Raw genomic sequence first — 21211 nt, 5'->3', positions numbered from 1 at the left:
CCATAATCTTTGTCTCCGGGACAGTCATAATCGCTAATAGAGAACGAGTAATGCATTACAAATTAGCAACACTTAAACTGCTCCGAGCCGATACATTAATCTTCCTTCGTAGGATTTTTTTTATGTAGCCGAACTTGCTTATAACGAGCGCGAAGAGACCGCGATATTTGTTCGTTATAACCGAGTGCTCTAAGACACGGGTTCGTGAAAAAAACTATAAAAATTTAAACATACCTGCTTTGTTATTTTTTATATTCATGCCAGTAGTAGATAAATCCGCCTTGATGTCGGTCTTGAATCTAACCAATTTCATCTTCAGAAATTATTTCACCTTCTTTCCTACTTTACATGAACTTACTTTTTTTTATTCCTTTCAACAAACTGCTCCTGAGCTCAATGTGTGAATTTTATTTACCTACATTTTCATTTTATATGGATATGTCAAGTTCTCTTTTAGTGTTTTTTAGAATTTCTGTTTAGTATTTAATGTATTTATATTTTAATGTTCTAATTTTTACATTTTTGTTGTTATTTACAGTGTATTAGTTATTCTCACTTTTAATTTCGATATTATTGATGTTCTTTCTTCCCTATTTTGCTTTAAAATGTAATCAAATGCATTTCTATGTACTCTTTTTTGTACAAGAATAAAAAATGCTGTAACCAACACTGTAATCCTTTGGTTTATAATTAAATTTCCCACTGTTCCTTCCCCTTCTATGCATTGTTCTTCCTTGGGAAGTAGACTTCACTCCCCTCATCAAACCGATAAGGTCTAGATATCAATCGGAGGGAGGGGGGGGGGAGGGGAAAAGTTCATTTTGTATTTCTGTACCGTGCCAAAGCAGTTGGTATTTGCTTTGAAACGTCGTATTGTCTCTTTCTTGGTATTGTTTTCGAGGAACGTGTGATCAAAAAACCTTCGTCATTTGCATGCGTGGGATTCGAAATAGTTTGAAGTTTTTCTTCACTTTAGGAGTCAAGTATGTCGAGGGTTATTAAACTTCAAATTCTTCACATATGTCGTTATCATGGTCTCTTTCATTTTTTTTTCCATCCGCATTAGCTTGTCTTTGAGCTACAATATTCTCGGAAGCATATCTCGGAAATGATAACTTTCACTTCAAATAAAATTTAATTTTTAAATACTCTTCTAATCCACGAATTTCAAAAGAAAAAAAAAAGGACGAATCATTTATTGTTCACAGAATCCTATCTCTATTTTTTGGTTGAATTCAAAATGGTAATGTAATTTTTCCGAAAATGGAATAATCTTTTATGAGGTAAAAATCAACAGAAATTTTACGAATTACAAAAACATTGCTCGCTGCAAAGCGGGGTTTTTTGGTTAAAAGCGATTTATGTTCCTATAGACCTAACATTGTATAAAGAGAAATATGTATTTTTAATTTCCTGGCTGAATCTGTGTTTTCCTTAAAACAAGGCTCTTTATAAGACAGTTCTACTGCATACTCCTTGAAAAAAATAAAACTATGTTCATTTTGCATAACAAATTCAAAGTGCAAAATGCGTTTAAAAAGTTCGGTTAATTGAAGCATAAGCCAATCAAAACAAAATCTGGAAACAAATGGAGTGGTCCGAAAGGACGTACTCTTGTTAAACACAGTTACTCTAAAGCAGCGGTCGGCAACCTGAATTGACTGAAGATTTACTTTTAAAGTTTAGTGGGAATACAAGATCGACTTGTGTGTGCTTGGGGGGGGGGGGGGGGCGTGGTTTATACACTATAGGCCATAGTCTTAAACGGACGTTTTGCATACATGGTTAAGTTGAGACTGTGCTGGCTTCAAATTGTAGGTCAACTAATAAAGAAAAAGTATACTTTGAAAAGTCGTCGCTTTATATTGCAAAAATAATGTTATGTTAACCATCATTAGAATATTTTGAGACACAAGTATAGTGTTTGCTTTAAAAATGATAAAATAGGGACTGGAAATGTTCTAATGTCTGTAAAAAGTTTAGAAGTTTTTCAAATAACCTTCGATTTAGACGTTAAATCTTTGTTCCTTGAATTAAGGTTTAATAATTCTACTCAGACAAACAGCAAGGCTTAAAATATTGCCGGGATCGACTCAAAATGGGCTCGAGATCGACCGGTCGATCGCGATCGACGGGTTGCCTACAGCGGCTCTAAAGTCTAAAGAGCAATAAACACCTGCAGAATACCATTTATAACGCAACACAGCGGAATCCTACACCATAGTCTCACAGATTTTTTTGCAAAAGAAATTTGTTTGGGGTCTGGATTTGCCACAAGCTTTACTCATGATGTCATTTTTGTAACTTGCCAGCATTTAGCTTTTTGCTGCTCCGTATTTGGTCCATTCATACTCTGTTTACGTAATTTGTACCCCTTTTCTTGCTGTTCTGTCGATCAGTAATGTTTTGATCATCCTAGGAACTCTGTTTATTCATATCACACTCATTTTCTACCAATTTTTCTCTCTCAAACTTTATACAGCATAAAAAAGGAGATCATTATTCCCTGAGTTATCCAGAGCTAGAAAAGTTTAAGAAACAACCGCAGTTATAAATGGATGTCTGTTTAATTCAAGAGAAGGTAATTTAGTTGTCTTCTACGATTTTTATCTTTTTCTGGAAGTAGAAAATAATTGCCTATTATGTATAATGTTAAAAAATTCTTCTTTACTGAGTTTCTGCGAGCATTTACCTTCTGTGGTACACAAATTTGCTGGAAAACTGAATATTTTAAAGCAAAGCAGTGCTTTTCAGAGTATATAATTCATCCTTGTATACGCCTTTTTCTTACATTTGTAAGTTGTTTTGTAAATTGGTTTAAGTTAAATTGTTTCTTCTTATTAAGTTCAACTTGCTTTGGAAAATACACTTTGAATTTAGAATAAAGAAATTGTTAACATTCTCAAAACTAAAAATACAAAAATAAAAAAAGTCCTTGAAAATATTTAGTTTATTTTGCTTATCTTTTTCGTTTCGGCATTTTTTAACGTACATTAGTCTATGTTTCATCCAGACTTTTGTCGTCATCGGGTAAAAACAAATGTTGTTACCCGTAATGTAATTTTCCCTCTCACAAACGAAATAGTTCTTTTTTTTTTTTTTGTCGTGTAAAGTCGAGTTTTCTTTTTATTAACCGATTGTTTTATCGCTTTCTTTTGCAATTGCGAACTTACAGAAAAACCGTTTTCAAAATTCAACGAAAACCTTCAAATCGAATTCTATATTTCGCAGAAAAAATTGTAATCATTACTGAATATGTAAACATACATAATGTTAAAACTTATTTTTGGCGTGCGGTTATCTTTGTTTTAATTTGAATTTCGGATGAATAATAGTAAGATATTCAGTGTGAACTTTTCAAATTCTTTATTCATAGCAAAATTAAACCGCATAAAACGTTACGTTATTAATACATTGAACTAAATATCTTGGAACACCAAAATCATGTTAAGATAAGAATTGGGTGCTTCCTTCAGTCGAAAGTACTGATTTTAGTCACTGAAATTGATGGAATAAGCAAAAAAATAAAAGAAACCATGGAGCAAGAAAAAAACTTTTATTTTCTCAACAGCTTTTTAAAATTTTTTAAACTGTTCGATTTTGGAAATAAGGCATGGTCTTTATGACTTCAGAACTGATGTACTTTGGCGCGCTATTCCATTGACAAGCTGAATGTTTATGCTTTGCTGTCAACCGCGTTGCCAGCACATGATAATAGAGAAGCAAATTAAATATTGCACTCTACGCTAGCTCTCGACCGCGTTACCAGTATACGTGAATAGATAAGTGAATTGAATACTGCGCTCTGTGCTAATGGCATTTCATCACTTGTGATGTCATGAGCAGAAGCGTAAAAATGTGTTTAAATTTGCGTACCGATTAAAAAGACTGTTAAAAAATATTAACTTTGTCAAATTAGTTAAACAATGGTTAAAACCATATATTTTTTATGCATGCTCTTTCAGAAAAAAAAACTACTTTTAAACTATTAATGATTATGATGGCATCATAAAATCAATTATAATATGTTATTATCGCCGTGGTGTAGCAGACTGATTGAAAGGAGGCTTAAGTCGGTGAACATGATGGTGTGTATTTCAATTACTTCAAGATTTTAATTATCCTTCGTATATTGCCTGTTTTCCAAATTTTTCACCAAAACAAGCCCACACATTGTTTGCATTTGTTGGAATGAGCCAGATAGAAAAAACAGCATTTTTTTATACAGCTTAAACTATGTCGGTGTTAATCACGTAAAACTTTAATACAATCAAAAGCTTACAAGCGATCTGACAGTAAAATGGATCTAATCAAAAATATAAAACTTAAATCGATGTTAACACAAAGTGCTACTTTAAATAAAAATTCACAAGAGCTTGCGTGAAAGTTAAGGTTCAAGACAAACACAAAAGTCTTGACCAGTCAGATATAGGCAATGATTATCAATATTTTCGTTTCAAATATCAATTGCTTAAGAAATATTGCAATACAAAGGCGAGTCGGAAGTTCCTCACTGAGTTGCTTTCTCTATTTTTACTTCCTTTTACAAAAAAGGAAGTACTGTATTCGCGAAAAAAATTTCACTCAAAATTCGGCCTTAATTTCCAATTTGCTCACCCTCGAATGAATGTTGAGTTTTTTTTTCAACCCGACCATACGCGGATAAGTGCCTAAGAACGTATAGACACCTGAAATATCCATTTTGACATGCCCCGAATTAATTACAACGACTTTCCTTGTGACGTCCGTATGTACGTATGTATGTGCAGATGTGTGTATGTATGTCGCATAAATCAAGAACGGTATGTCCTATAAAAGTTAAAATTTGGTACGTAGACTCCTACTGGGATCTAGTAGTGTACCTCCCTTTTTGGTTGCATTCGGATGTTCCAAAAGGGTCTTTTACACCTTTTTGGGGGGAAATCAATATCAATTTCAATGCAAACTCAAGTGGTGTTATTATTTATGCAAACACTTAGCGATATATCGCCAACCTTTTGGTCGCCAAGTTTTGACGACATTTTTTTTTTATAATCTTGTTTCAATTTGGCCACTGCGGGTGACATTTAGAGAGTTTACTATTGAATCCCAATAAAATTGCCAATAATGGGGAAATAACTTTAAATTGGTGTAAAATGAAGTCATGTGATGCACACATCAGCTTATTTAGTAATGCATTGTTAACTTTAGAAACCTCGCTTTGTCGGTTACAGAAAAAGCTTTGAACATTTGAAAAAGATATATTCAGCACAACATTATCTTTTAAATTGTTCTAAACGCCGATTCTCACTTTGAAATCTAATTTCAACTCGAGAAATTGCTCATAGATAACATAAGAAACTACATTGAAGCTAAAAACAATGTTTTTCGGAAATAAGAGATCTGTATCTAGAATTTATTTTACTAAGCAAGTTGTCGAAGGAATTGCGCCATTTCTTTGTTTCACTTCATTATTTTAGAAACAGTCACATAAATGTAATAATTTATCCAGCGTTTCCAGTTACTCTTTTCTCTCCTTTTACCTCACTTTATAAAATGAATTGCTCTCGCGCTTCGGAATGGCAAGTAATGAAAACGAAGAGGTAAACTTAACTTATACTAAGATTTACAGCATTTGCAGGTTTTTAAAATTAATATGAATACCCTTTACGTGCTGAAAATTTTATTCAGATTTTTTTTTCACGAGGAATGAAAAATAGTTTTAAATCATTTTTTGGTTCGTAAAAAACAAATTTTTGCTGCATATGTGTGAGGCTTATAGCTTTAAAAACGATTCAATCATTTTGAAAAAAAAAATAGAAGAGGCAAAAAACATACACAGATTAAATTGTTTTTCTTTTTTTTTAATGAACAAAATTGGCTTCTGACTGCAGTTTTTTACATGATTGACATAGCTGCGTTCCAAATCGCTTTGAAGCATATTAGTATTCACAAAAAAGCATCAAATTAAGGATAAAGTAGATTTTAGGAAATTCATGAATTAAGTTGGTTTTGATGCGTACCGTCGGTGCCATAATTTATATTTAGGGGAACAACCCCATATCAAAAAATAATTTCAACACAAAACTTTTGAGGCATTTGCTATCAAAACTCAAAGATATATTCGAGTTCAAAATTTTAAGCGACCGTGGAGAAAATGGGATCGGGGGGCACTCATTAATTACGTAAGGTTGATTTTGGCAATTTGTGCCCCTTTACTCCTTTGTAAGGATACGTAAGATTTTTCAAACCTCCTCCCCTTATTCTTACGTAAGATTTCATTTAGTTTTTCAAAATAACAAAATAACGAATCTTACCCCACTGGAATCGTTCTTAAAATTCAATATTTTTAAATTATTTTTAAAAACCTTTTTGTGTAAAGAAATATTTACTAAAAAATTGGAATCTAGACTGAATGTTTTTTCGACATTTTATTGTATATGACGCGATTCTAAGTAAAAGTAAAACATGCTATGTATAGCGAGACTCTTATTATATTTTACGCTATTCATTACTTGTAAAACAAGTAGAAAACAGTTCATCTTAATACGTTTTTTACCTTCCAGATGCAAATGAAATATGATCCCTGCCAAACCGCTTGGTCGCGTGATTTCTAATATAAAATATCGACTTATAAAAGATTACGTAAGAATGGGTTTGACCCTCCCCCTCCGAAGCAAGGGTATGTAGATATTTTTCCAACCCTCCTCCCCACAGGACCCTTATTAATTAAGAAAGGCCCCCTGGAACTTATCCCCTTCTCAGTAGAATTACAGGTTGTCGAAGTAAAAAAAAAAGAATAATATTTTCCATTGCTGTTGAAAAGCAAATGCGAATGTTATGATATGATACGTAAAAACACACTACAAAAGATCTCACAGATTAAAAAAATACATTCTATGCACGCATATGATTTAAAACCCTTGTTAGTTAGGATCTGGTGGGGTAAAGTGGTCATAAAATCGTAGGTTTTCAACTTTTGTGGATAATAAATAGGGGAGACCGGGTCTAGTTGATACACATTTTACTTTGTGATTTTTGTAATTTTTGTTTTTTGTCGTACTGAAACAAATACAGCATTATGATGCAATATAACTATTTAGCTATCACATTCCATATAAAAAACCTTCTATGAAAAAGATTTTATCATAAAAAAATATTTTCTAAACTTTGCAAGATGTATCAATTTAACCCACCCCGAGTCAAGTTGATACACTAATGGGTCAAGTTGGTACGCATTTCAGTAGAATGGAAAATCATTGGGATAATTAGCAAGTCATACATTTAAAAAGAATTTTATTGTTACAAAATTATAAAACAGTAAAAAGTACTTGAATGGGTTGAATTGAGTTTTTAATATTCTTCTAATAAAGTCATAGTTTCTTAGCAGTCATTCCGTTTCTGACGAGAGGCGAAAGTCTGATTCGCAATTTTTACAAGTGTAAAATTTACAGTTTTTTGCGCAGGCTATGTGAGCCCACTTCTTGCAGGAAATGCATTGAATCCAATCTTGACCCGGTTTGGAAGACGAATAAGACTTTAAACACACTAAACAAAAGGACTCTCCATCTTCATCAGAGTCTGATTCATACTTCTTTTTCTTGGGTTTTGATTTTTTCTTGTCTTTAGCTCTTTTCATGTCCTTATCCTGTTTTTTTAACTTGTCAAGGTTAATTTTTTTGCTGTCAAATAATTTCCTGATTTTTAATTTGTTTTTTTCTTCCTTAATAGACTTTTTTCTTTCCCTTTCCTCAGTTTCTTGTTCTATTTTGTCTTTTATAGGCGTATTAGTAAGTATACAAGATCTTAAGGGTTGCCTGCCTTTTCCGCTATTTTTGCGTGCTCCTGCTTTTGGCAAAGGACGGATTTGTTCCGGCGTGACAATTGAAGACATCATTCCCCTTGATGTAGAGGGCTGTTGATCTTCGGCTGACGTAGAGGGCTGTTGATGGTCTCCTCCTGACAAAGAAGGTTGTTGATCTTCTGCGTTCGTAGAAAGCTGACGATCACTTACAAAGCTTGACAAGAAGTCGTCGTCAGTAAAAACATCTGGGTTGTATGGGACTATCCCGGAAGCTTTAAATCCTGCTACTATGTTGTTCGGTGTCATAGCATTTAGAAAGGTGCAATTGACCAGGTTAGGAATGTCATAAATTGTTACGGTTTTACCAGGGTTGCTAACTAGCCAGTTGTCAACAGCTGCAAAGTAGTATCTTTTAAATGGTCCATAATCAGATACATCTAGGGGCTGGAGGCGATGTGAAGTATGAGGAGGAAAAGATAGCAAAATTATTCCATTGTCTTTACAGAAGTTTAACACTTGTATAGACAAGTGGGAATCATGATTGTCTAGCAATAAAAGGCAAGGTTAATGAAGTGTTGACTTTACGTGACTATGAAAGTGTCTAATAAAAGTGAGAAACGATGATCCATTCATCCAACCGGAAGGGTGTGCAGTGCCAATACACCCTTGTGGTCCTTCCTTTATGAAATAGTCTTTAAAGAATACTCTAGGGAAAATAAAAAGTGGCGGGAGAGCATTGCCAATAGCATTATCAGCAGTTGCAATTGTTACGGTTTGTCCTCGCTCGGCAGAAGTAGCTTTTGCAACTTGACGGACTCCTTTCTCAGCAATAACTTTGCCTGGTCGCTGAACTGTCTGCACCCCAGTTTCGTCCGCATTCCACACATCTTTGCTTTGAAATTTGTATTTTTCAAACACGTTTTTCAAGTTTTCAAAAAAGCTCCCAACATTATGCTTATTAAAACTAGTTGCTCGACTTAAGCTTGTCGCTTCTGGCTCTCTTAAAGAAAGAGTGGGGTGCCTTTTTAAAAACTTGTAAAACCACTCTGATACGTATTGCCATTTTGGCGTTTATCCAGGTATCAGGCATTTCCAATTGATTTGCAAGTTCCAACTCATAAGCCAGTTCTCGAACATTTTTAGGAGTTAATCCATAATAAATTTTAGCACTTGTTAAAATGTATTTACTAAGCTCGTTTTCTAAATCATCATTTAATATTTGACGGTGCTTAGCATATCCCATTTTTACTTCTTTTTCAACAGCGTCAGGTGTTTCAAGCTGTTTTTCCTTTTTATTTTTATATCTGTAAAGCGTCATTTTGTCTATAGAAAATGTTTTTGCTGCTTCCCTGATAGACATTCCATTTTTTATTTCATCATATGCCCTTTCAAACACATCAATAGGTATTTCACCTCTCTCAGTTTTCTTCTTGTAGTTTCTTGGCATTTCTGAAAATAAAAAACCACATTAAAAACTACTTGTGGGTTGAGTTGATACACGTATCAACTTGACCCAAAAGAAGCGCATCAATTTGACCCAAACGACGCCATTACTTTAAACTTAAATTTATGAGAAACAGGAAGCAGCCGAAAGACGAGTTTAAGTCAATATCCTTTACCTGGAAGTGACGAATCCGAAGTACTGTATTTGGTTGATCTACTACCTCACACATAAAATATAAAACAGGTCAAAGTATCAAGCAAAATTTTACTTTTCTCAGTCAAAAACAGTTTTTTCCAAAAAGCACAAAAAGACAAGCAACCTCCTCCTCAGGCACTTGACAGGTTACTGGCTATCGGCCTGCCCCTCCTATACTCTGCTTCCCGCTCTCATACACATTCAAATTTAAAAATTATTGGGATTGTATCAACTTGACCCTGTATCAACTAGACCCGGTCTCCCCTACAACAAATTATTTAAATATTTCAACTTTTTTTGTTGTTATTTTACATTGTATTATTAAAGAACACAATACATTAAAGTTTAGAAAAAAAAATATTGATTTAATTAGTTTTATAACACTTTCTTTTCCCTTTGTATTTATGACCACTTTACCCCATGGGATGGGGGAAAGTGGTCATGGCATGGGGTAAAGTGGTCATAGTTAAAAATAAATAAAACCCTAATATTTGTATATTTCAGTTATTTTTATGGTTACGAGTATATGCACTAATATATGTGTGTATACACGAGTATATACGTGTCGTGTAAACATGAGAAACACGTTCATAAATGAGTAGATACATGTATACAAATACATTAGATACATGCATGCACGTGCCTACTCAAGTATGTACGTGTATACACAAGAATATAAGCATGTATACGTGATTACCTAAAGGAGTGTTGACGTATCTACACGAGTATATATGTGTCATGTTTATATGCGTGTCACGTGTATATACGAGTATAAACGAACGTCATATGCATGCACGCACTTGTATCTCGAGTATACACGTGCATACCAGAGTATATACGTGTATAATAGACGTATATACGCATATATGTACAAGTGTACATGTGGATACATACATAAGTGTACATAAATGTATATACGGGTATACACGAGTTAATTCGTGGATGCATCCAGTGCGTGTTTGTACGTGTCTACTCACTATATACATGTATATATGGAAGCATGAGTATATACGTATGTATACGTGTAAACGCAATTATATACCTGAAAAGACGTATATATGTACATTTACGTGTATACACCAGTACATATATGTATACACGAGTATATACGCTTATATACATGTATGCCTACAGAGTGAATCCGAGCTCTTGAGCAAAAATCTAAGGGGTGTGAGAGGGAAGGATAAAAATCAAAGAATAATAAGGAGTTTATGGTCGCTGACGCGCTACATGCACGCAAAGCCAGAAACTAATGGATGCAAAACAGGTCACAAATTTTTTACACTAAGATGATTTTATTCAAGATTTTTGTTTTTAAGAAATATTTAGAGTACTTGTTAAAAGTTACGACCCGTAGTAGTTCTAATACACGCATCGCAACAAAGGCGCAGCGACGGATGAAAGCTTTTCAAAAGTTTCGTTATTAAAACAGAGAGTGCTTTGTGATTGCGACGCATGTATTACAGCTGCAGGCCGCAAATTTCTTCAATCACTCCAAAACTTTCTTACGACCTAAAATGTTGTGTAAAATTGTCTTAGTGTAACAAATTTGTGACCTGTTTTGCATCCATCAGTCTTTGGCTTTGTGTGCATGTAGTGCGTCAGCATTGTGTTTGTGACCATATGTTCCTTGTAATTCTTACTTCTTATCCTCCCCTCTAACACCTTTTAAAATTTTTCCCAAGAGTTCAAACTCACCCTGTATACTTGTCTATCATATGCTTGTATGCAAGTGTCTACTCGAGTACGTACGTGTATATACGTGTCTACCTGAATATTAAGTGTTCGTATACATACGAGTAAAAGCAAGTATATACGTGTATATCTGAATGTATATCTGCATAGATAAAAAATACTCATATCGCAGATACCCATAAACGTATTTATTGGTGCATTTATGTGAATACGTTTATATACGCGCCTACACGAGTATATGCGTATGCATACGTATATACTCGTATATTTAACCCCATTTACTGTAAAAACAATGCATAATAAGTGAAATTAATATTTAATTTACATCTGCCTTATACTTAACTATTAAGTGGCATTAGAAGAACAGTATTCATTAAGCCTAATATTATGACCACTTTACCCCATCTTAATGAAATTGTTCTAAAAAATTATCTAAAATATATTCAGCTAACTGCTAATGAGTATGCGATCTTAAGATATGTAGGAAGCTTCCTGTACCGTCAATCTGTTCATAATTCCAACAAACAAAATTTCCCAAAGAAGTTAAAAGAGATGTTTAGAATTTTTAATTTTTCATATTTACACAAAATATTTATTTTTACCAAATAAAATTTTGCCAGTTTTGAAATTTTGTATTCAAAATGTAGTTTCTAACTCTCCGAACCTAAAATAAAATTTTCACATTCATTCGAACACTTATTTCCCAGCTATAGTCATTTATTTGACGTTTGACCACTTTACCCCATTGACCACTTTCCCCCACCAGACCCTACTATATTTCCTTACAAAAGGCGTATTGATTGCGAGTGTGAAGTGGTGAAAATCATAAAACACTGCGTTTCATGTCTCGGTGAATATTGGTCGTACTAATAACAAACATTTTGTATGTAAAAGAAGCAGTCGAAAACCAGAACAAAATCCGAATATTTGGCGCATTTATCATTCCGTTCTTGCATATAAATCTTATTGCATATAATCTCATAATTTAAGGCTGTTATTTAAGTAAATATAATTTTTTGACTTTGCAAATTTGATCTGTATAAACGAGGCTCTACTGTATTTTGATTTAAATTAAAAGAAGGATAAAATTACAGATAATGTTTGCTGCGTTAAAAATGAAAAAATAAATAATACAATCAGATTAACGTTAATGAGTGCACGTAGTTTGAATTTTGAATTTGATGTAAAATATATCGCACTGTTTTAAAATAAAAGAGTCATTGTTCAAAACAAAATAAAAATAATACTCATTTGAATTTCAATCAAACGTTAAATTTAACAAACAATTGGTAAGAAAATCTGAGGAGCACACTCTTTCCCTATTTTAGTTATTTTGAATGTTTAAAAGCTTATTATTTCATTTATGCAAGATTCAGAATCAGAAACGGCTCATAAATAAAGCTATCTCCATGAAAGAATGTCGCAGACAAAGAGCTTAATTAGTTTCTTCCTGTCTTCCATCGTTTTATGCTACATGAGTACAATACTTTTTTTCCGAATACTTTTTTTTTTGCTATTTGATCTTTCAATTGGTGGATTTTAAAGGAAATAGATGCGTTAAAGAAATTTATTATTAATCTTCAACATCTCTTTAATGAATCAACTATGATAAATAATATTATAAAACAAATGTATTCATTTTTAAATTTTGAACATCGGTACGTAAATGAGGTGCAATTTTATTGAAATATTTTTAATACTGCACATGAGATTCAAATTATGCGAGTTTAAAAATACATTTTTTTATTTCATGTTTAGTGAAATGTTCTTTTTTAAAAAACTGAATAGTTATTTTATTTAGGAGAAAAAAAAAACTTGTCTTTTACAAAATTGTATTTTTTGTGGTTTTTAATTATTTTGACTTGCATTTAAATTGTAAACATACTGACAGGTCGGAAATTGTAATGGTAAAAAACGTTTGAAATTCAAAAGTTTTAAAAAGTCTAATTTTAGTTTAAGTGCAACAAAAGTTTTACTATAAACTTCCAGTATTTTTAAAAATTGAAATGTTAATAATTCTTACTTCTTGGATATCTTCTGTTTGCGTCATTGGAGTTTTTGTTTTTAAACTTTTCTTGCTTTGTTACTTCATTAACACATCTGTCCCGTTTAGCTTGAATATGCAATGAAATTGTATATAAGCTATTTCGGAGTTTTTTAAAACATTAAGCTCGTTTAACATAACTCTCGTATCATTTTTCCAAGTTACCCTTAAAAAATTCCATTCTTTAGAAATAATTTAAGTTATTTTTTATCAACTGTTACATTGCATTTCTTTCCTTGCGTTGATTATGTTTACAGTACAAGAATAAGATATGAAGGAAACATGATTGAAATCCAAAACAGAAGTCTGAGGTTGGATTAAAATTTCACATTGTTTGATATATTATGTTATTTCGAAACTAACAAGTATATTTTTCTTTTCTCTTCTACTTTTATACTGAAAGAATTTCTTCTTTTATCAGTGATTATAAATGAAGCTACAGTTTCATTAATAACCGATAGACTATTGTTCCGAATCCGTGCAAAATAAGTAACTGAACTCAAAAGCAGACTTAACTTTGGATTTTTAAACTCAACGTTTGCCAGTAAGGTGGAATTCTAACAAAGTAAAATTTCAGTAATTAGATAAATCATGTAATGTTTGAAAAAAAAATATATTAAAAAATATCTTTTTAAAATTTAATAACGAAATCGCAAAATATCATCAAAATATTATTACATTCAAAGAATTTTCCTAATGTGCGACAAAAATTTTCGCACAAGTACTTATAGTTCTCTAGAGACACATCTATTTCAGCGATGCGTTGATTAATTAACACGTAAATAAAAAACTTACTTAAACTCATTTTTCATTTTAGTTTTTAGGAATAAAAATTTAAACATTATTTTGTAATAATATGTAACATACTAAAATACTAGGTATCTGACTTTCCAATGCTTCTTTATCGCAAAATGTTGGGATACAGCCAAAAATAAAAGTAAAATTATTGAAGAAAGAAAAAAAAAATAAACGGATATTGTTAGGTAGGAAACAAGGATGCCCAAATATCGCCAATGCTCCTAATATTGCCCACCTTCATTTCCTGATAACTAATGCAGGGAGATAGACGACGAACCCTGCAAAGTCTACTCATTAGCAGTAGAAGCCACTGTAAAACTTTAAAGACACAAGTGAGAGTAATTTTTATGTTGTAAATTTTTTTGTATTTTCTTGTAAGACGATTTTTAAAAATGCTGCATTTATTATGAAAACAGATAGTTCTTATTAGTAGTATTGCATTGTTCCATTAACGCTTGTAAAACTACGGGTAGTATGGGTAAGTAGTATTGAGTTAGGGTTCACATCGGGAATCTGCCAGTAAAAATCGTCATGTTTGCTTAATGGGTTTTTCTTAATATCACCCACGAAAATGTTCCAATTATCGCAAATTCAACAAAGAAAGAAAAACAAAAACCGTTATAGGGCAATATAATGCTGCGAAGAAACCTAGCAGAATTGCAAAATTAAAAACTTATTAATTGCCATTTAAAGGGATGAAGTGAGAACTAATAACAAATAGAGAATTAAAGCTCTCTTTAAAACACGACTGTCTTGAGAAAATCAAAGGACAATCTCATCATCCAAGTTTTACTGTCACCAAAATGAGTCACAGAAGTGAAAATTAATTAAAAGAGGTTAACCTCAAAGGAAAAATTCCTTTTTGGAGTGCAACTAATAACGCCTAAATCCCTTTGCCGCAAAAGGAGCGGCGGAAAAGGAATTTCGGAATTCGCGAATTCATTTTCTTGGGGACGAACGAAGAGCGTCTCCTTTTCCACTTCACAGACTTATTTGCGTCAAGACTCTTAGTGATGGTATTAATCTTAGCTAAAATTTTATGTAAATTCTAGTTGTTTTACCTCTATTCGAAACGAAATCAGAATATAAATAAAGTTCCTAAAGCTTGTTTAAAATGCTCAACCGTCTGTAGTCTTTAAAATTTGCTTGACGATTTTACATTCTTCAAAATTTAAATTTTAAATAGGACTAAATGATGTCATTGAATGCGGCAGAATTAGATGCAGCTGCAGAAATCTTGAAACTTAAGGGAAAAAAAATCAAGGATAAGGCGTCACTTTAATTATCTGGAGGACTTTTTTCTCATTTAATGGAATTTTCAGTCTTGTTTAAAGGCTTGTTTCGTAAGAAAGTGCATTAAAAAGGTGAAATAACGTATGATATCGCTAATCAAGTAGTTTCTATGCAATTTTGATTGAACATGGTGGGAATGAACAAAATGAAAAATCACTGCCAAGTATTAAAATGAGCCACAATGGAAAAATACTCAATTCTCTATGTTTACCTTACTTTTATATGCGTAGGAAAATGTCTAAAAAATTAGCCATTCGTAAAGTATTGCTTCTAACACGTGTGCTCCAGTGCACACACCCATTCTTTTGAATTATAAAAACCATTAATTTTTTAATAGATATAAAAGAAAGTATTGGGGGTCTATATCAGATTTTCAAAGTTAATTTGAAAAATTTAGTTTTTGGAATATACATACAAGGTGCCAAGATGCCCCTACTTTTTACCCATACGAAATCCCCCGCCCCCTTGTTTTTCCCTCTTAATCTTACCTTTTGATATACTATTTATACGATTTAGGGATTTCATGTCGGCGAAAAAACGGCAACAAGGGGAAAATGGAAAGATGAAATTTTGCCTCCGGCAAAGCGGCCAAAAATATTCTCTCTGATTCTAAGTCAAGAGTGTTATTCACTTTAATCTTTTTTCTTTATTTCAACGGTTAAAACTATAATATTTTCACACATGCAAGTAAATATTGCGAAATATTTGACTAGATACACTTTTAATTACTTTTTTTAGTACTAAGGGGTCGTTGATAGGAAATCGGGGGCAGGGTTTGAAGTTTTTGAGACAGATATATTCTGCACTTCTTATGAAAAAATTCTACAAAGTGACTGCATTTACAAATAACTGTAAAATACTTGCCCGTCTTGTGGAACCAAATAGAACTAAAAGTTTCAGTACTCTGGCTAGTTATTAACGATTTGTTTTCGTATTTACATCATAGAAGACTGTAAAGTCATCAAATATGCATATAAATATCATTATAGTAAAAAATGTATTTAATTACTCATTTCATTTTCGAAAAATTAGTCTCGGCAAACCGGGAGAATAACCCATTACAGTTTTTTCTATTTAAAGGAATTTCTCAGTGAGAGGGGAATATTTTTTCTAGTGTTGGCGAAACAGGGTTAAACTAATTTAATTTCGAAACATAACAGCTTTGGTACACGTTTTTTGGTACACACACACACACACACACACACACAAAAAAAAGAGTTTGTAATGCAAAGCGTTTAAGAACCTCAGATGAAACCATTTGTTTCAAAAACAGGACTAACATCTTGTGTAATCTTGTTTACTGATAATCATGGTCGCATCGAAGAGGCAACTCACAAACACCAAAAATGTACCTATACCAACTTCGTATTTTCGAAGCTTTTTATTTAGTTTACCTTTTAATATTCTTCTAAAGAAAATAGTTTAATTCATAATTCAAAATGTTTAACTGTATCAGTAACTGTTAACTGAATACAAAGCCGACAAACGTTTAATGTAAGCTCAGAAGAATAACAAAGTCAAGTTACTTGAAGTAAAATTAATTATCGTACTATGCAGTGAAATATTCAAAAGCAACTATGCAATTAAACAGTCGATGCAACCAAATATAGACCAATGCATACCTTAACACCAAATGTCTAACGCATTTGCCTCAAAAAGTGTACGTCCGTCAAACGCCCACGCTGACTCACAGTACACCTTTCAACGCTACCTGGCGGTAATGCGAGGATGGCGTTACTATGGCGATGGATCCAAGCAATTCAAATACATTGGTTAATTTCAAAATTTAAATTTCGAAATTAACCAATTATGTTCTTTGCTATTAATTTCCAAAACCTTCTTATAGGCGGCAGTCGCAGGCGTACCGAAACTTACTTACCCTCGTTCCCTTGATTTGGGATCACTTTTGCTCTATGTTAAAAGCGAGAAAGCGACAGGCATTTATTGTTAAGGGGGCATTGGTACAAACTCATATTTATAAAGACTATGCGTAAACTTTCATGAATTGAACACGATCAAGTAAGCCTGAAAATATAAATATATTATTGAGCTAACTGAACGGATTAATCACTTTTAATTATTTTTAAACGTTCTGAGAATTCCATTTTCGAACACTTAAAAAGGTGGTTAGCTTTTAGAATGTTCAAATGAATAAAAATTTTATTGGAGCAAAAGGATTCTTAAAATAAGTAATAGTTAAAACATCGAAAACTAGTAGCACTATTTTACTTCAGGAAAAGAGAGGAAATAAAATCCGTTATCTTTTTGCGACTGTTACTTTATATCTGTAACATTTTATGATTCAAATAACAGCTAGGATTCTGTTTTACATAATCTGCCTTTACGGAACAATACCATGCAAAAGGGAATGGAGTTTCTTTACATAATTAAAGTATTTTTCAGCAAAATATCCCTAACATTTATTTCTTAAAATCCTTTTCGTGATGAATATCTAGAGCAGTCTTTTGCACTATTAACGGCGCACGAGCTTTGGATAAAGTAATCTGCCCATTTTTCGAAAGCTTACTGAATAAATGAGCAAAATACTTTTACTTCTGGGATTACACAGCGGGTATTTACATAAATTCTTTGAGGAGCCCAAAAGACTTGTTCGAGACCATTTTTGGCTCATTAAATGATATTCGAAAGGTATCCATGCTTCGTTTTCAGCAGAAAAACTGAAATAACGAACTGATGCACCGACAAAAAATGTCCACAAATATTTATACACTAGAAAATAACCCGTCATGGTATGACGGGGGCAAATTGCCTTTTTGGGCGATTCTCGAAAAAATGTCCCGTGCATAACGCTACGGTTTTCATTTTTTCCAGCTTCCTTACTTATACTGTGCCTTTTAACATTATCAAAGGGCACCAAGCCTTTGGAGTGGCAGGCTCCACATATGAATCTGCACTTAACCCCATTAAGGACCCTATACATGCTATTTTTGTTTGAATCATTTCGTCAATTCTTGAGATACAATCGTTTGTAATACCTCCGCAGGAACTACGCTTTTGAAAATCAAATCAGCACCTGTTCCCATTGAGGTTCACGGTAGAGCCCTTATATTTGTGTGCATATTGAGCAGAATTTGATATCTGTACGAAATTTCGTTCGATTCCATGCATCACATTTCGAGTTCGAGCGCCCACGAAAAAAAGCGAGTTCTCATACCTAAGACACACACAGACACACATTTCTATCAATCGTCACAATGGTTCTGCACCTCTAGTATGAGTCATTATTTAAAAGTAGAAAATTTCCAGGATTCCAATGCTACATATTCCAATAATAATGTAGAAAATAATAAAATTCATTTTTAGTCATAAAGAAAACGATGTTTTCATGGAAGAAGAAACAAAAAGAAGAGAAGAAATTATTATATCAACTGTTTCAAACATTTCAGCAGTGCGCTTAAAAGAAAAAAAAAATAATCCTCTGTTCTTGAGATAGAAATAAATGTCTCATTTTATAACGCCTCTTTCGCTTTATATAGAAACTAATACATAAGAGATGCCGCCAGAAATTTAATAAAAATGTCTGGGAAAACATACAAATATAATTTTAAAATGTTAGTATGGTTAAAATGAAGTTTCTATAATCTATTTTTCCAAATGCTCTTTCGATTTCCTGTAACGAATTTCATATAGCAGCCTTTTTTTTGTTAAAAGCAACAAATTTTGTTTTTAGACTAGCTTTAGTTATATTACACGTAATGCGCCACGTTTTATATTACACGTAGACATAAATGTACATTTGCCCTTTCTGATTATGTGTTCCTTTTTATTTCTCTTTTTTAGTAGTAGACGATCAGTAAAATAAATTAATAAAACTACAATAAAATAAAAAATAAATAATGATGAAAATTAAAAGATTATTTTGAGTAAATCGAGGCTTTTCTAATAATGCCCTCGTTGATCAATCTTTGAAAAAGGAAGTCATTTTGGGTAGCCATTTTGTCGGAAGTCTATTTTGGGTAGCATTATAAAATGCCCCACTTATATTTTAACGTTTTATTGTATTTTATGGTATAAAGCGGAACAAATGCTCCCAAACTACTGTATAGTTATCCAAAATTAAGAAATAAATTTGAAATTCATTTGAAATGAATTATTAGCCTGAAACAATGCTATCCAGACGTTTGTGGTAACTTTGAGATGCTTCAGAAATGGATGCAGAGTAAAATTTTCTGCTAAAAAAGGAGCATTTTTAATGCAGCAAAATGTATTTTCTAATTGTTTAACCCTCCCTCTTTCGTACTTAACAACATCGTAAGATTTCTATTATTTATTACATTGCATACCATATTACAATGTATTAAGAGTACTTTCAGCAACTTCAAAAATAGTTCCCAAGTAGTAACTTCAAAATTGTTATGATGTAATGAATTGCGTATAACATTGTCTTTTTTTTTTGCTAAGTAAAGAGTATAAAACTTATTTCAGAAATTGCCGGCTCAGTGCAGCACTGGGCCTTCTGGTTGATTTTAACGTCAAATACATACTAAAAAAATTGAAAGTTGCAAAGTTAATTGGCATGACTTGAAAGTCGTAGTAATTATATCAGGAATGTCAACTAAGGAAAGTTCCTATAAAATCTACCAGAAAATATCCATAAACCTAACAGGCTGTATCAAAAGTCTTCAGTAATATTACGAATAGCTATGTGGGTCTGAATTATTGTTTAAAAATATTAGAATGAATTTTCCACTACAGTGGTCCATTACAGAGTTTTGCACTACATTGAATAAAATACTGTTTCACCACGGATTGTATGTAATTTGGCAATCTGCCAAGTAAAGACGATTCCATGTGAATGAATCTATCAGGGGAGAAGGGAAAATAACGATGCGATTAGGGTGCTCGCGTTTTATAATGTCACTAGTGCCTTATTCATTTATTGTATTCTCAAAAATAAAATAAGGGGAAACAAAAATAGTTACCATGGAAACAACTAAAAGAAAATAAAATATTTTCCTTTCGTTCAGGGACGTAAAAGCAAAACGGTAAGCTCAAAACTGTGTTGTGAATAAAAAAATCAATTAATTTTTGCCGTGAGAATATAGATCGAATATACTTTAGATTTAAAAAATGTTGCTGTGAGCAAATTTTCATTTTTACGAAACTAAGGCTAAATAATAGAGAGGTAAAAGTGCACATCTAAAACAAACCAACTGACATCCCTATAAACTAATAGATACACCCATTTCCGTCTATAAACCTTTCCATGTAATCGATGGTCAGACAGTATAAAGATCCAAATCAATTTAACTTGAGAAATGTTCCTTATGACATTCTTATATGTCCCTACATGCAACTGAATCGTTCATTTCAGAAATCAGTCAAACGTCAAAATTTATAATTTTAAGAAAACGTTCGTATCACCATATTAAATTATAAAATACTAGAAAGCTGACCGTCAAGCTAAAACGGGTGAAAATCGCTCCTACATTTGAACAAAGCCATTGAATGTTTGGTGATATTTTGACAGTTGTAACCAGAACTCCAGTGGATTAACCTTAAACTCCAGTAGGTAGCGTTCATTGTTGACAATTTCCTCGTTTCTTCATTCCCCTGGAAATGGCAGTCTTACCATTAAAACTGTTAGTTTTCCGGTTCGAGTTCAGCTTGTCACAATAATAAAGCCTTTCCCTGCATGTTAAACATTACCAAAACAGATCATCAAGTTATCATGCCGTAGCGCGAGTTTCATTGTTGAAGCTCGCGGGTTACACGATCATAGGCTTTTATTTATATGAGGATCGATATCAATGCTTTTAACTGAAAGTAATCTGCATTCTTTTCAGTTTAAAATATCCTAATCCGTCTAGAAATTTTTTAACATGAGTGTTAAAATACTTTTTCATAATTTTAAAACTTAGCGCTAATTTGTTCCTGGAATAAACGGTTCAGTTAATGAGAACAAAATTCGAAAAACTCCGTAAAAAATCGAATCCAC

The sequence above is a fragment of the Uloborus diversus genome, chromosome 4 (genome assembly GCF_026930045.1).
Source record: "Uloborus diversus isolate 005 chromosome 4, Udiv.v.3.1, whole genome shotgun sequence".
Lineage (NCBI taxonomy): Eukaryota > Metazoa > Arthropoda > Arachnida > Araneae > Uloboridae > Uloborus > Uloborus diversus.
The sequence above is the reverse complement of the archived record's forward strand: the minus strand, read 5'-3'. Positions refer to the sequence as shown.